We start from the raw sequence: 18,579 nt of genomic DNA, 5'->3' as shown, positions 1-18,579 counted from the left end.
AAATAATCTGGGCTCCAGTGTAGCTCTCATTTTAGGGATTTTCAAAAACAAATCACTGCATTGCCTACCTGTCAGGGATGAGAACGTTTGCCTCTCTCCTGTGTGTTGAGTCTTTAACTGTTGTCAAGTTAGGATACAGGAAATGTCTCCCATCCCTTACCTCTGTGAGAACTCAGATTTGACAAACATCTTTGAGAAAACATCACCATGATACCATATTTCAGAAACCAGACAGATCATTAGGTTAGACTGCTATCTTTAGGAGTGATTGCGATCTGTTTATTACTACCTATAATCTTATTATTGTATATGTTTATGAGATAAATGAGCATATTGTTTAGAAGTATTTGAAGCTTGCTTCAGTTGGGACTACTAAAGCCATCAACAAAATTTCAGATTTTATTTACTCATATCACAAAAAAGACTTTTTAGTTTAAAACATCCAAAAAAAATAACTGGAATATCAACAAAAATGGAGAAATATATCCACATTAATAATGGTGTTGCTTTCCTCTGCTGTAGACAGCTCTTGTCCAATAAAGGAAAGATGTTTCATGTTGAACTGTCAATGTGTCTTTTAGACTGGTAAGTAAACAGTAAGCTGTTTGTTGATACACCGTTCAGACCAGCTAGAATAGCTCTACGTGATTCGCTCAATTAGCTTGTCATCTATCAACCAATCTGAGGCAATGTTATGTAGCAAACAAACCTGACATACTGAGCTCATTTGGACAATTCAAAACAAAAATGTTGTCCTAAAGACACCACAAACCATACCGAAAAATATTCCAAATGGCTTTAATATTTGGTTTCACTGTTGCTGTTTTCTGGCAACTATAGTCTTGCTAAAAGATACAAAGATAAGCAGGCTCTAATGTACAGTAAACTAAAGGGTTAACCAATGGCCATTTTTTTTAAAGTTAATGCATAATTAATTAATTAATCTAACCTCACGATCATTAGTTATAAAAAAAAAGAAGCCGGGCAAGATTACGCAAATTTCGACCAAACAGCCATAACTGTGAGAACCAGAGTGGACGCTATAGTGACTCACTATCGCCTCTTAAGATATAAAGTGATATTACAAGATGGGACTTAGATCATATATATTGCACCTATAACTAATCGTTGTAAGTTCTATCTCCTTATTTTAGAAAAGGAATATTAACTTGTTTTACTACCTTGCTGGCTTTTTTGTGAGCTTTCAGCCATATCACAATCAAGAAGCTCTGCATGTCAGATGGCGTGTCTCTCAGCTCTCAGTGGTAACTGAGTGGATATGAGTGCAGGTGGTGCTCAAATAGAAAACATGCCCAGTCGACATTCCTTTTATAAATAGAAGCAAAAAAATAAAAATAAAAAGCATAGGGGAGCTGGTTGAGGAAAAAGATGTCGTAGTTCAGAGACTGGCTGCATTGTTGACAGAGTGAGGAGCATTTAGTGAGGAGCTTCTCCCTCGCAAGCAAGCCTGCAGGTAAGGCATCCAGCACTGCTGCTTTGTACTTAGAATCCACCCCAACTTATACAAATACACAAAAAGGATATCAAATAACTAAAAAACAAAGCATGAGGAGAAAATGGAGAGAAGGGGAGCACTGTGAAAAAGGCAGACTCCAACTGCGCATTTGAGGCAGTGATGTAAGTCATTAGCAATTTATTCAAATGTGATCTCAGCTCACTGGCTTGCTAATTTACAGTGCATTTGCGAAAAGTGTACGACAACTGATATTCAGACACAGTATGCTTTGCGTTAATTTTTAGCGACATATATCATTGGGTAATCGCTGTCACAGCAGTCAGTTCCCTTTCATCACAAGTTTGATTCCATTAATCAAATATTCCTCAAAACTCAGTTGATTTTCACAAAATAAATGACAATAAATGATGAGTTGTAATGAACTCCGCAGATTACCCTGACTTCGAATATTGCTGTGGTAGAAATACTTTAACAGCTGCGTTTCAAAGCCATTGTTCAACCGAGGGAGGCGAGACAGCAGTTTTTGCTTGGAAACAAAAGCAGTGAAACATATGCGGGCATTTTACCAGCAGGTGCAGCAGTCTCTCCACCCTTGCGTCTTCGTGGAGTGTGAGGCTTCCACTTTAAGTTCAGACATATCCAAGGTTGGACTGACTAAGCTATCTCAATGAATCAATAAACCACCCTGTAATCTCTATCTCTTGCTTGGTAACCGAGTCTCCCAGAAAGGAAGTAATGCCTTTGAACAGAAAGGATGTTGCAATCTTGGATCAAGGACGATGTGTTTTCTACAGGGTATTTTGTGGAGGCTGTTATCACCGCAGTGGGGGGAGACTGTTGTGGGAGCAGAATGAGAGGGAGCGAGACAGACAAAGCTGGTCAGTTCGAGAGAAAGGGTTAGAAAGATAGAAATTATAAATCTGTTGACGGCTACATTGTTTTCTCCACTCATAAAGATATCTTAATGATACCAGAAACTTTGTTACATGCAAATCATATTACTTACTATTAGTATTTATAATCTTCCTTTAAAGCACTTATGTAAATAATTTTAAAGCAGATTCAGTATTTTCATGGTAACAATGGATAAAATGACAGCAAATCCACAGAGATTTATAATCAGACTTTGCAGTTCTCCTTAATAGTTTCCCTCAGATTATTATTGGGTTTTAGCTGGCTCACAACTTTACTGTCTTTGTTCAGTCTTACAGCTTTCTGAGCATTGTTTTTAGCTATGGTATGTAGCCGTTTTTAGCAAAAAAAGCCGTAAAAACTGTTTCTGCAAGAGACTCTGACCGATTTATCAGTTGTTTGATTATATTCACAGATATATTACAATTGGTGCAAATGTTGTCCAATGTGCACCGATAAGAAAACTTTTATAACAGAACTTAATGCAGAAATAGATGTTTGGGATAATTTAGAGATTATTCTATTTAATTCATATTTAATCATTTAAAAAAAAAAATTATCTTTTATAAGAAAAACTGTTCAGTTCAGTCATCAATTGGTGGTTGTCCACTGTGTTCCATTTAGTTATTACAACAAGGGTTAGTTTTTGTATGAACCTGCTATCCCCTCTTTGGTCCAAACTGCTCTGTGATTTCCTGCATTTCCTCCAGTCAGTTTGAATGGCCTCAGAGAAGGAGCTTCTCTGTACCGTAAAGGTTCACAGAGTAATCACAAAGGCAATAGGTTTCTCCCCTTGAGAAAAGCAGGTATCAATGCTGTACTGCTCTGCGCCTTTTCGTTCAAAAGTATAAACAAATAAATGATTTGTGATGCACTGTGAACGCCTCGGCACTAAACTGACTCAGGATTAGGGACGGGATCTCTGTTGAGCAGCTGAAGCTGAGGTCAGAGTGATTGCTCATGGAGTCCTTGTTGCTCATCGGTGTTCTGCAAATACACATTAGATTTTTTTTTAGGTTTTATTTTTAGGACTAACTGTGATTTAAGTATAGGAATATTTAGGTATACTGTATGTATGGGATATAGCTGAAAGGTTTGTAGACTGTAAGAAACAAGAGTAATCGCCACCTGGACTTTGACAGATTTTCTTCCACTTAGATTTTTAGTTAGTGTCACAACATTTACTATTGAAAATAGTGAAAATATCAATGGTAGATTGATGATAGTCATTACTATTATCAGTATTTGTAAAAGACATTAAAGTATGTCAAATCTGATCAGCTTCACATCTCATCTTTTAACTGCAGGATTAAAAAAACAAAACTCTTGATTCTGTTTGACCTACATAATACCACATAAAATCTGTTGTTTGTACAATATGATTTTTACTAAACGATAAATATTCAGCAAACTTCGCTGTCTTTGTCACTTCTACTAATCATTTGTGATTGGTTTAGGTGTTCCTGTTTCTGGTAGCAGGTAATACGAACAATAATAACTCATTTAATATGGAGTATTATAGACTAGACAGTAGCTGAGTACATCTTTATAAGGAGATGTCACTTCTGTGATTAAGATAACTTCAAAATACGATCAAAATCTAATGTAAAACTCATTTAATTTTAGTGACACATCTGTATACTGTTCATGACTTTCCAAAGAATAATTTGGTTTTAGCGTGCTCATCAAAAGTGAAGCAATATTTTTTTGAATCTGCCTTTGGCAACTTGGCAACATGCAAGATCATATGTATAAAACATAAATTGTGGGGAGGAGTACATTTCTCAGCGATGCCATCTAACCAAAGCATTTTTTTCCCCCTGATGTAAAAGAGGCTACAAATCAGGTTTATAATTAGTACAAAATAAAGACCATCTGTTTTGGAGGTATATGTAATATGAGTTTTGTTTCAGATGATAAAACGCTTGAAATAAAATACATGGATATTATAATCAAAGGAGTGTTTATCAAAGGATAATCAGTGCTGACAGTGTTGGGTTGTTATATTTTAGCAACAGTAGTTTTTTTCCCCTTTTTAAAGGGCATACCACCACTTCAAAAAGAAGCTGCTGTCATGTACTAATGCAAACTGAATAATATTAAGCTTTCCTTATTAACAATATTAGTGTTATCTATATTAATTCAAATGGGGCCATCTTCCTGATAAATTAATTTCCCTTTCAGCAAATAGATTCATCAGAGAAACACTTTATCGAGGAGATGCCTCATTACAGTGACACTTAATGAATTCATGGGAAGATAAGTTGTTTTCCTTGTATCCTCTGTCAAGAATCAAAATTTACATACATGGCAGAGATTATGGCCAGTCTAGTGTGCAGAATCAGCACAAGCACATTACTCTAATCAGCACTGTAGGGAATCTGTAAAACACACAGTACACGGATACTGTATACATGCACATGTAAACACACAAAGTCTCCGATATATTTGAAATGTAATTGCCAATTTTCTTGAATCCTACTTCCACAAGGCTGTTTGAGAATATTTGATTTGGTTGCCCTCAGCCTTCTGACCCAGCGCGGTCAGCTCAGTCTGCAATTGTCAACCCTCCAATCACTGGTCAATGATACATTGAAGCCATCAATCAAGGGAAATTACATAGCAATAACAGAAACATATGACTGGAAAAGTATTTTAGAAGTTAATTTTCTGCTACCCAACCAAGACTTTTTCTGACCTAATGAAACAAGTAGAGAGGCAGTACATACATGAGTTATTCACTCACCTGTGTGTATGTGCATCATACTTTCAAACAGATTTCACTTTAAAATAATACAGAGGGGCATTTTTTGTTTTCAAATGTAGTCCAGTAAATTGATGGTTGCATAATAATTAATCTGTACAATAAGTACAGACTTTCATATTTGGCCTTTTGGCTTTCTGCTGTTAACATAGCAGGAAAGCAATTAACCAGAAGAGACACAGAAACATGAAATTTAAGCCTGGCTGTTCCTGACCTATATTTTCTACAACAGCTAAACATGTACATAATGCAAGCTCAAACATTCAGTGGTGTACCAATATTATGAGATATTATGTTTCAGCACTGACAACGACTTTGATTATCTGACAATTTCCAACATTATAATCACAGGTAAAAGTTCACTAACCACTCCAAACAATACGGCAACTTGAAAGCAACTGCAACTACTAAGAGATATGGATTACACAGCGTGTTTATCTGTTCTAATGGAATCTGCAACCCCAGCATGTCCAGTGAAGTAGCTTACTTTCTATATTAGTGCCAACTAAAGATGAATGCCCTGGATAATCTTAGAATTTGCTACCGCAGCTAACTCCTGCTCTTTATTGAAGTTGTAAAATTTCACTCCAGTAACATTTGATGGGCATTATAAGCAAAAATACTATTCGATATTGGCCTCCGACAAAGCTGATGGAAAACACGTCTTTCGTTATCATCTAGGAGATAAGGGTCGTTGTTTGCTTTGCACTACTTAATATTAAACTTAACTTTGCCTTTTGACAAATTATTCTAGATCTGTTTACTGACTGTACGTTAGATGCTTCACTCTCAAATGACTGTACATAGTTTTGGTACATGTATGATCTGCTGTCTTTATCTGGCAGAGTTTGCACCGCATCTCATTTTTGTTAATTTTTTTTGACGGCTGTAGTCGTCTTAACATGTTTCGGCTGTTTGTACAATAGCATCTTGTCTCAGTGGCGCACTTAATGTAGCAATATAGTGCTTTAACATCATTATTGGCACGACAGTGATGCGGTCAGTGAGTATCACTGAAGTAATGACGTTAAAGCACGCCCTCGAGTATTCATCTCCAATACCATGGCAACACATGGGGTATGACTAGCATGTGAAAAACAATCAGTTGCGTCAGTAGAAGCGAATGTTATGTATGCAATGTTTACCACTCCAGGAAGTAGGCCGACCCTTAGTAACGACTTAGCAACAGAGATGAGATTATAGTCCGTTTTATTGCTTTTCTAGAGATAGTTTCTCAAACCGAGTAAATATAGCACATAGAAACACAAAACTGCTTGGCTCGCTCAATCTTGTTGTCATGTTAAAACATAACCGGTCAAGCTAGGCACTGCTAGGATTTAAAGTGCACGACTGTTCGTGGTGTTGCGGTACGGGCGCTCGGAGTGACAAATCAGGACCAAAAGAGACCATTAAATGGGTCTATAACAAGTAAAAACAACATTAAATTGCATATTATATGGAATTCAATTCCAAATATATATTCCCATTGAGAAGGCGGAGTGATATTTCTAGTGATGAGCAGGGTGTCCTGTTATGCTGGTTTGAGCACGTTCCAAATGTTCAGTTGACCAATCAGATCTCTGGGTTGTTGTATAATTGCGGTTGGCAAACAACTTCTGGGTCAATCCCCGCCACCTTCTGGCGGTAGTTACACCGGTTACACCGGTAAAAACAAGAGAAATTCATTTTTTAAGACGAAACATTCTATAATGATTTAATAACTCCCAACAACCTAGCCAGTGATATGTGACACAGTTTTATCAAACACACACGGGTTAGTCTCATTCAACAAGCATTTACACTGTAATGTTAAGAGCTCAGAGAAAAGTCAATTCATGGACAGTGACAATTTCGATTTGTCAATGTAGTTTATTTGGGAGCATAGGGCACGCTGCTGTATCAAATACAGACCTGTGTATGAATGTATATCATTGTGGAGTACAACATACAGAACATGTGCATGTAGACCAAACAAACTTTGTCTCAATGGCAGGTAAAAATAAATAAATAAATAAATAAAATCAGGTCAGTACGTGGGAGTGTAGCTTCCAGCAAGGCCTCAATCTCACTATTCAAGCACACCTTTCATTTCCACTGTGAGAGCACACAAAACTGCAAAGGCTGAATGTAAACATGCAGCTGACAGAAAACATTTGCAACAGCGATCCCTTAGAAAACATATTTACATTCGGGTCAGACTCATAAACTGCTCCACTATCTTCATATCTTTTTTTTTTTTTCTGTGACAGTCTCTATATGTGACACACAGAGGTTCGAAGAGGGGGATTTCTTCTCCTTTCTCTCTTCCCTGTCTCAATGCTTTGTCACTGCCCACATCCAGAACAACATTTCTAAATAGATCCTGTGCAAATCTGGCATCTCAGTGCACATGAGTTGTGCAGGGGACACTTCATAGTACATTAACCCAATTTCAGGGGATTAAATCTTGCCTCGCTTCTACCCACGGTACCCCTTCCCATCCCCCACCCCGAGGTCTCCTCTCACCCCCTCTTAGCCTGTCAAAAGTCATGCTCCATTTCATGGCCACAGTGTTTTCTGTCTTCTGCTCTGGCCAGGAAAGATGTGAGTGAAGGAGGACATGAGTAATAACTAAAACCCCAATTTTCTTGTTGGGGACGACTTTAAAACTCACAGCATGGGTGCAGGGTGAGTATATCATTAAGCGTATCTGGGTCTTGTGCAAACCCCCTGGCAGTACAAATGAAACCTCTCCTAATGGTTCAGAGAACCATTTACAGCCAACAAATACATTGTATCCGTCAACTAAAGGGAAATTTAAGTGTATCTACTGAGTCTTTTCATTTTCTGCTGGTCATAACACTGTTTCTGTACAAATTGACTTGTACGGTAAATTATTCTTTCAAAGGATAATCATGGGTTGTGGGTATGCTTAGATGTGATTTCCTAGACGCTTCTTTTCCACAGGATAACTTAAATTGGGTTCTTGAGGCTAAAAAGTGCTAAACGAGACCCCTTTTTTTTGGTGTATTTTTGCTATTTTCTTTTTTCCAAAAGGGTCAAGTACATTGTATAACCTTTCTAACAAGCGCACACCAGATATTTTAAACTGCTAAGGGATATGTAATGATATATTGACATTGTAGTTGTGTTACTTGTGTCTGTACAGTAAAACATTTTGCACTCTTTGACACAAAGTCGTTTCAGTGGTGGTGATAAGGTTGGATGTAGCTTAAACTACTGATCACACCCTCAAGATGTTTACAACAGTTTGTCAGATAGACTTAAAATGCAAATAGGGCAACAAAGTTTTCAGCATCTACAACAAAAAAGGGCATCTTTAGTACACTTCTGCTTCTTGATTTTCCTCTCTGAGAATGATGAAACTGTCCAACAAACAACCGTGAGAGGTCTGAGGGGAGAATCTAGCTACACCCTCACACAAAAACACGCTCTGTGATGTATGTTCTTTGGAGTCAGTCAGGAATTCAAGAAAAACCTGCACAGAGTCATATTTGTTGCAGCCTATACTTTTTTAAATCTCTGTGGGCTTGACACCACCTCTCACTGCTCCGTCAGTCCTCCCTCCCTGGAAGGCTGCTTGACTTGCAACAGCAGCTTATTCTCGACTCTTTTGAAAAAAGTTTCTCAGCGGTGTATTTATACAAGAATAGTTGAAGTATTAGACTCCAATAAAATGTGGTTGGAAGTACTGTCATGCATTCTAACATGACTCCTACACTGAATTCTGACATGATATACCGGTGAATGACTGTCATATCTGTATGACAAAATTAATTGGCATCTGTGGCATCTAATGATGCTCACACCTGTCACAAAACAACCCATGTGAATGTTTTCCTATGTGCCTCCGCTATAATTAAAAATCAATAGTTATGCATGAACATTATTAAAAAGTAATCTCTACAGAGTTAGTCTTATTGCTCACATCAGCATTGTTTCCAAGCAGCAGGAAGCTTTTTTCAGGGAAAAATAAATTCACTGTCAGCTACCTACCAAGTAGTTGAAAGCAACCAAGGCTGAGTCTGAAATCCCCTCCTACTGACTATATGGTTCTACAACCATCTTATGTGAGCGCTTGAATATTGAGTGTGAAAGGGTATCTACTGTATGGCACCCTCAAAAGTTCTACAATGAAAAGATAAAAAGTATTGGCCATGGCATTGTCTAACTTCTGCTAACACTCCCACGATGCAAAGCGCTGTTATAAATACAAATTATAACTATACAGCTGTCATTGATGATTAGTAGGTGTGTGAAATCTTCCTGCTTACTATTGGGTAGTGGTGAATAGGGATGAGCAAATTACTTTAGAATTTTCAAACAGGCTTTAAAAAGTTTTTTTTTTTTTTTTTTTTTTTAACTGAATAGTTTATAAGACTATAATTTTGTTATATATTGCTTGTTTGGACAAGTGCCTGGCAGTGACATGCAACTGGTGCCAGAAGGTGGTGGTAATTTCCCAAAAAGCTGTTTGCTGTTTGCTTCAGTACAAACAGGAGGAAAATTACGTGACTACAACCGCCAAAAAGTTCTGCATGGAAGAGGTGCAGTGTTAACTACAAACAGTAGTATGTCAATAATCTACCACAGCTATGCTCCGTTGTTTGTCATTTGAGAGCAAAGCACCAAGAAGATCATTAAATGCAAATGTGTTTTTGTCAAACACTCCTACATACAGTACATTTTCACTTACACAACGTTATTTACTGAACCCAAATTACATGTAACCTTTTCAGAAAATAAAATTAACAACAATATATCAATAGCGTACCAGATAATATGCGTTATGAAAGGCTTTGTCATTCTCCCGCTGCAGTTCTGCTTTTAAATGATCTGACCTCAGGTACATCTTCGTTTGCAGAGCTACCATCATCAAAACACTCCAACAACAAAGAAAATGCTGCTTTGAACTAAACCTTAAACCCAGGTGTCAAAAAGCCATTAAAATAGGCTTCCTAATCATTAGGTCTATATTTAATCACAGAAATGGCATCATGACAGAAATGTGAAAAAAAAAAAGTTTTAATTTTTGATAATTTGACACGGAAACATAAAACTAAAGACTAAAGATTATTTGAAGAATACCAATGAGTTGGGTGCTTAACTAAAGCTAAAGAACAGAGGTATGGTATTCAGTTTACAGTCAATACTAGCTTTTATTTGAACATAACAGTAAAGGAGTCAGTTATTAAAAGTCTATTATAAAGTAATTTAATCTCAAAGCAAGGCGTGATTTAACAAATCGAAAGCAGTATAGAACTGGACTATTTCCATGATTATACAGAAGTTATAATTTACGTGCGTGAACATAACTAGAATCTATTTTATAGCAGCATTTACATTTTTGTGCATAAATATAAATCAAATTTGTTATTTTCAAATAATGTAATTTCAAGTGACACATGAATAGGTTGAATAATAATCACACCTGATTCTGTACCAGTCCTGTTACAGTTTATCAGAGATTAATATATTGTCTGAACAGGAAAATAAGGATGTGGAAAGTTAAGTAATCACCTTATCTGTGGAGTGCTGCCTTCGGCAAAAAAAAATTACATTCCCCAGTGATGATAAGCATCAGCTCTTGTTTTCCTTATTGAAGTTGGATGAATGTTTAAATTTCTTTTTGATAATACACTGATAATAACACAAATAATATGATGTCTGTCAGATAAAGCAGCATATTGAGAAAATAAATCACAAGATTATATAGCCTATATAAAACACTAAACTACTCAAAGGAAATGTACTCAGTAGGGGATATTGTGTTTGGTGAGAGGATATTTTTCAACAGATTTGATTTATTTGGTTTTTCCTTCTTATTTGAGATGGACAGATACTTTTAAAACAGATTTTCAATTTGGGGGTTAATTGTCATGTTATCTGATCAACTGATTGCTTCCCACTCAAAAGTAATAAAAGCTGGAGAAGAATCTATATCCGAGTAAATTGGAAATCAGCACAGACTATTATGAATGTAATTGGTTGATTATATTGCTCATTAGAAGTGATGAACACTGAGTGGCAATATTAATTTGACTCATGAATGCCACCTTTGTATAAACAACACTAGGAGGCGATGAGGCAGTCACATCAATTTAGCAGCCAGTGTTTTGCTGCAAGGTAAAAAAAACCTGTTATTATTGTGTTTATGAAAATCATTCTGACCCGTTCTGTTTGACACGAACAATCTAAAAATCTATGTTCTGTAAAAGTTTGCTTTTAAACAATTCATTTCCTGCTGGTATGAATCTTGCCGCTCCTCATCTTGGCTATCAACTTGTAATGAGGATGTTTTTGTGTTCGCACACAGGGAGTGGACAAAGACATGAACACCTGTGCAATATATTGCAGCCCTGCACAATAACCCTCATATAAATACCACCTTTCTGAAGCCTAAGGCTTAATTTGTCAGCAATTCTGTGACATTCTCAAAACAAATTGAACATTATGAGCTTCACAAAGGCAATGCTTATTGCAAGGCCATTGTACTGGTTTGCATATATTATACAAGTGTTCATGTCACTGTATACTATGCCCACAAAAACGTCCTTTGTGATCACTGTGCTCTATTATATTGTGTACTGTATTACAGCAACGAGTAATAGCTAATCATCAAGAAAATACCTGTAATTGTGACTTTTACATGTTAGAATCACAGTCAAATGTAATACGTTTCACTAAGAACATAAAACAATCTCTTAAAGTTTTAGTTGCAGTCTGGATTTGCAAATTTCTCATGGGAAGTAGTTGTGAAGGACATGTAGTCTTCCACTGTCCTAAATAGCCATTTATAACTTTCCTATTTTCTAGAACTGTTAATTTAGTATTGTATTGGGTTTTTGTCTTGGTCATGATGACCTCTTTTTCTGTTCCCTGTAAATCCTGGATATCTTGTACAGTATGTGGTGGAAGCAGAGAAACTGCCTTAGGAGAATGAGAAATGAGAAGATTGCTGGTTAGTAAACAAGGTTGCAGAAAATCACACGCTGACTGTGCTTGTTCTGGTTATAGAGGTCCATCCTCTTTAGCAAATTGTTTGCTTTGATTAGTCTGAAAACCCTGTCTGCATTGTGGTTTGCTCAGCCAGATGGAAGGGCAGACCAACCAGCAACCAGTGTGACATGCGATGACATTGAAGTCAAGCATTTGTTTCAAAATGTGTTTCCAACAATGGCAGCGGAGGTAGCGCAAGATGAAACAAAACCAGCAGTTGTAGCAACGGCAGAAAATATTGAGGAGCTGAAGCTGGAGCATGAACAATGGCAATTTCTTTTTTTTTTTAAATTGTCAATGTTCATTTACCGACATGGCGTTGCACTCTGCTTATTGGGGGACGGTGTTTACAGCTAGGTGACTTTCAGCGCACAATATATGGTGGTCGATGTCGATTGGTTAAAGACTGCTCCAATAGTTTCAAAATTGACCAAAGGTCTACGCCCATTTGGATGCAAGACTGAAAACAATCCCTGGTGCAACATAGCCAGACTCAAATACTCACACAGTGATTTGGGTCCGGTAATACGGCTATCTTTAGCACCCCTAACATTGAACAAGGAACATCGCACACCGTCTCCTTGAAAGTGTGAGATCACTTTTCTCACAGTCTGGTTTGTGCTCTGCTTCCTCCCACTCCAAGGCAACAATTCATCTGGTGGTTCATACTCTCTGCCAGTTGTCTTCCCATGAGGACTCAGACAATGTCAAAATGGAGCATGAAGGCAGAGGGCAGAGAAGTTTGCAATTGATCTTACCTATGCAAACAATGCCTGTGTGAGTAGACAATACACTCTGGGAGGACTGGACCATCTTTAGCATTGCATCCTCACCTCGGAGGATCTTTACTGCTTTGGTACCCTGACCTTCGACATCTGCTCATCCCCAAACACTTTTCATCAACGTATCTCTTCCAAAAAAATATAGATAAAGCAAAATAAACTATTCTGAAATTGTAGATGCATTTTGTTCTCTTATAGTTGATGAAAAAATATATTGCTGCAAAATATAACGTGGGGTAAAATCAGAGCAATCAGTTAAGAAGAGATGGACAATATAATTTAGCGATAGTTTCATTTACCATAATTTGCATTGCAACGATCCCACCACACGTTGGGATTTAGATGAAAAAATAATGTTTTTGAAACAGTCAACGTCAAAGGTTAATAAACAATCCTTCTTGACTTTCTTTTTACTCTTTTTTGAGAAACTTGAACTAAAATAAGTATTGCAGTATGCTAATGTAAGATGAAATCATATTTCTTTCTGACACCGTAATTCCGTTAACATCCCGGGATGAAATGAATAGTTTGACCTTCATATAGAGTGTGTGAGTCCACCTTGAATATACTTGCTGTCACGAAACCTTTCAAACACAGGTTTTCTGACTGCTCTTTAAACACAACATTCCCTTTGAAATTCTATTTCTACATAAGTTACAATAACAAAAATTATGAAACTAGACCATCAGGATGCCTCTTAATATGAATACTTTTGGATTGTATTGCTGTGCTGCAGGGCAGATGTAGAGAAGCGGCTACAAAGAAACATCTATCAGAATAATATATTTTAAACAACTGGATTGCCAATATGAATGAAATATAATCATCTCTGTAGGAATCAACATTACAGGCTTACAAAGTAAAATCAATCCCTGAGTTTTTCTTTGATAACTACAACTCACAAAATAATAATTTGCAAAATGAAAGCTGTAATGTTCTTTTACATTATACAAGCCATTACATGATCAAAGCACTGTAAAAATGTAATATGGGTATAGGATATGGGTATTGGCCCAGATGCACCACTGCTGGCAGTTACATCAAAATAAAATCTGATCAGACAATGTGTTAGTGCTGGGTATTCTGACTTATACTTTATTTATACCAATTTTATGAAATCCACTTTATGAAAATTACATATTACGGTAACAATCTTTAGTTTCCATGCAGTTTAGAGGGAGAGTATAACCCAGGTTATCTTCTGTAGTTACAATTTACAGACATCACCTAAATGCCTCATACACAAGCTATTATATGTGCTATTTTACTGCTATTTTATTGCTTTTCTATTATTCTATTATTATCTTATTGCTTCTGTATGCTGCTGTGGCGAAAATTGTTTCCCTCGGGGATTAATAAAGTAACTACCTAACCTAACCTAACCTATCGCTAGGCGCTGCAATTGACCAATGTTCATTGAGCGCCTCAAATACTTTTGGGAGACATTAGCCAGCTGGCTGCACGTAGACATGCCCCTAGTCACTGCAGCTCATTAAACAGACAAGTACAATATGAGGTCAAAAATCTGTTTGAAAAGAGTAAAATAAAATGTTCTATTGTAACATTTACCAAAGGTGATACCGAGTGATGTAATCTAATCCGGGACTGGCCACTGACACCATTTTTGAATAAAAAAAATAGTATGAAAGCCATTAGGTCAGTGCCATAAAACTATCAATAACCAGTAACATGTGCAAACAACCAGGATGGTTATTTGTGATAGAACCATAAACGCTAGACCTAATGAACTAAACACAATATAAACAAACTACAAAGTGACACAAATATTTCCACAATAAAAGGTGTGAAGGTTACACACTTAACGCAGTCTGAGCAGTGTCAGACCTAAAGTGAAAAATCAAGTGATGTCCAGCACTATGGGGAGGCTGTCAAACCAGAAGAGATCAGCTGTCAAGTCACCAAAGACTGAAACAATTTTCAAAGACTATTGCTCGCTCCCAACTTTTCACGCTGCAACGGGTAACCTGGCAACACAAACTCCCTGTTGGCAGGGAAACAAGTTCCTGAACTCCACAATTTTTTGACACGAGTTTATCTTTATTGTTTTTGTGTCTCTCCTTTTTCTTCCGACGTGTGCCCTTAAATCTTTCAGAAAATCATCCAGGTGTTCTTTTTTTTAAATCTATTTTTACTTATCAAAATACTTACACTAATAATGAAAAGGGAATTAATTACCTGTGCTTCAAAAAAAATTATATTACTCTGCAAGTGTAATAAATTCTGTCTTAAGGGTTTGATTTTTAGACTCATTTTGCATTTCAAGTTACGGTCTGCCATTGTTTTACTCAACTAGAAAGCTGTTCAAGAGAAAATTCTATTCTATGCCAAAACCTTTTTTTTCAAAATGTAATTTATCTTCTGTTCCTAAACTAGTGATCTCAAACTAGTCTCACATCTTAATCATGAAGGTCTGATGCTGAATAAATGAAAGAAATCCACCTTGTTTTAACAACATCACAATCACATCAATCGGTTCCAAATCATAAAGTCCTTCGATGCAGAGAGTGATATGGTCTCTGATTGGATTTAGCAGTCCTTGACTTTACATTTTATTGGTCACTGGCACTGATCTACAGATTAATCAATAGCTTGAAAAAGACTGACTTTGCTGGAATCGTCCACCTTCAAATGAGTGCTGAGGTGCTGATGTGTTGCCTCCGGGTCAAAGGTTAACAGGAGAACATAACGCCACGGACAAATTCATAGGAAAGGGTTGGTTTAATCCACAAATAAACATGCAGTCAAGCAGTGAGCTATAGGAAGACAAATCTTGTATCATGTAATGATCATTTTACGCATAATTTACCATGCTTTGCAGGTGAACAAAATACTATAATTACATATAACTTTGATTTAAGGTAGTTTAAACCTATTGGGGTGGAGTAAAGCGAATTTCGTAAAACCATTTAAGTGGGGCAGTGATTTGAAACTAGCTGTCTCCTTCAGTAAAAAAATATTTTCATTACAGCCAAAAAGTCGTTTGAAGTCTGAAGGTAGTGGAATTGAAAACCAGTTCTTTTGAATTGTATGATTAGAATTTAACATTACTATTCTATTATTTTTTTCTACAGTAAGCAGCTTTAGCTGTACAGCTGATTCTCTGATATGAAACTCATCAAATCTGTTAGCATGGATCATTGATAATTAATGACTATAGCTAACTAATGCCCAGCCATTTACCATTCAGAAATATTTAAGGAATTAAAAAGAAAATAAGAGTGTAAAAAAAATAATTTACGTTGTAAAAATAAATAATTTGTAATTAAGCGTTAAAGTCAATAGCTAAGTTCGCAACCCCATGAGGCAGTAGTTCTCATTATACACTACAAAACTAAATTATCGGACAGATACAAGACAGATGGCTTTGCTACCCTCAGATCCTCAATGCTACCGGAGAAAACCTGCAAAGTTTTGAATGAGGTTGGTGCTACAGGTTCAAAAAAAGAGTAACTGTGTGGTTATATGAGGACACCTCAGACTCAGCTTTCATCAGCTGCATTTGGTCAGGCATGGCTGCACAGCTAATACATTGGGTTCCTACGTTATCTGTCAGCATGCTAATGTAACATTTCACGTTCACATTTTCCAATGCTAACAGTTGCCCTAACGAGAGACACAACTTTTAACTCCTTTTGAGAGGTTTCCAGTCATCAACTAAAGTACTGGCCTGAAGGAACGTGTCATCGTTGTAATGCTATTGAAAAAGTCAGGGGAATCATCAGGATTCATCCTCTGGAGAACATGTATGTCTGCATCACATTTTATTTGACTCATTTTGAGATAGTAGAGACACTAAATTTGACCACCTGAAAATAATGACCAAACCATATCTGCATCGCCTGTGTGTAAAAATAATGCAGCTCATTGCAAAGCATCTTTAAACCTCATAAAGTATTTTCACTACAGATGATGATATCAGGAATGGTTCTTCTTGCTTCTGCCAACAGTGTTTTGACATATAATCCTTAAGGCTTTTGCAAGCCATTTTAGCTTCCTCTCATATCTTCAGTTGGTTTCTGTTTTCCTCGCACAAAAAAACCCTGCAGGCTTTGTTGCCTTGCATTATGCAAATGTGCTTAAACCAATCAGAATGAGTCATATAACATAAACATACATGCATACATGGTGCTGGCTTGTCTGATGGAAATTACTTGCACTCTCACACAGAAAAGCCTTGACTTTGTTTACTTGAAGAGGCAATAATAGCCTGCCCTTTGCGTGCAGCTTCTGCAGGCATTTTGTTAATTCCAGCAATTGTGAGGAGACTTTAGGTGAAAAAGGGAAATAGAGTGTGCATTGGCAGCTTGATAGGAAATAACCTTTTTGCAGAGCCATCAGAAAAGCACTCTGAAGCTGATGGGACACACAGAGTCTCCTTCGGATCAACCTTCTTCCAGACCTGGACAGATGCCTGGGAGTGCAAACATAAAATTGTATTCAGGCAAGCAGGGCCATGCTCAGAAATTGTTGGCAACCATTTTATGGTGAGTCATTACTACTGCAGCCTTCCACCATAGAGATGTAAAAAAAAAACAAAGGTTTTAAGAACCACACAAGTGAGGATTTCTGAGTAAAATTCCTTGATAAACTCTGAGGTGTTATCCCTCTCAGACAATGTTACTCCAGGGGGCTTTAAAACAACATCTAAAGAGGAAATTCTTACTTCTGCGCTGTGTTACAGCACAGAGGAGAAAAACTTCACGCATAGCAGCTTTCATAAAACATGCATATTATGTGGGTTTGCAGGATGTGCGAGTCCCCACTCAGATAAGCAGATGACAGAGACACAAACAAAAATATTAGCCAGTGGGGAAAAGATTGACACCAGCCGAGAGTATTTCACATCATACCATTACTATCAAAACCACCACAACAGGGCTGAGATAAAAATAATGATCTAACCCATGTCAAACACATTATCATGCCTTACTTTCAGTGAATAGTTTTTAAAATGCCATATTGTTTAAATTCAAATTTATATTCCTTACTCGATTACAAAGCAGGTGTGGGTTTTTAAGTGAAAATACTAATTGTCTATTATTATTCAAAGACATCTGGCAATAACATGTTCTTCTTTTGTGGTTTAATGGTGGTATAGGTGCGTTTATGCCACCTACGTACAAAGTAAGCGTTACTTCCAGGCACCAGTAATAATAAGGAAAACTGATTTTTTTCAAGACAAGACAGCTGCATTAACAGTTCAACTTTTTATGGTTCAATAACTAGTTGAAAATTTGGATATCATGCCCCATCCATCAATATAAATCTTTTCCTGATCCACACAAAATATTGAATTTTGTCATCACTTTTGTCCCAAAGATAAGTTTATAACCTGATGCAACTTTGGGAATTAACAACTATCTAACTGTTACAAACAGCTGCATTTAGTGAGCACGCAACCTGAACACGCACACTAACCTCACAGTCATTCTTGATTGTTTATTCTCCAAGCTTAAAAATACTAAACTATTTGAAGAGTGAGGTGGGACAAGAGCAGCTGAATGAAACACAGTACATCATATTATGCATTGAAGACAATCGAGCAAAGAAGCTGTATCTAGGCCAGATTGTGGGGGACTTTGCAGAGCTAATAACTCCCAGCATGAAGCTGTCATTAGTCACTG

This window comes from Embiotoca jacksoni, unplaced genomic scaffold (assembly GCF_022577435.1).
Source record: "Embiotoca jacksoni isolate LCO1_2020_lvr unplaced genomic scaffold, fEmbJac1.0.p SCAF_12, whole genome shotgun sequence".
In the NCBI taxonomy this organism is placed as follows: domain Eukaryota; kingdom Metazoa; phylum Chordata; class Actinopteri; family Embiotocidae; genus Embiotoca; species Embiotoca jacksoni.
The sequence above is the reverse complement of the archived record's forward strand: the minus strand, read 5'-3'. Positions refer to the sequence as shown.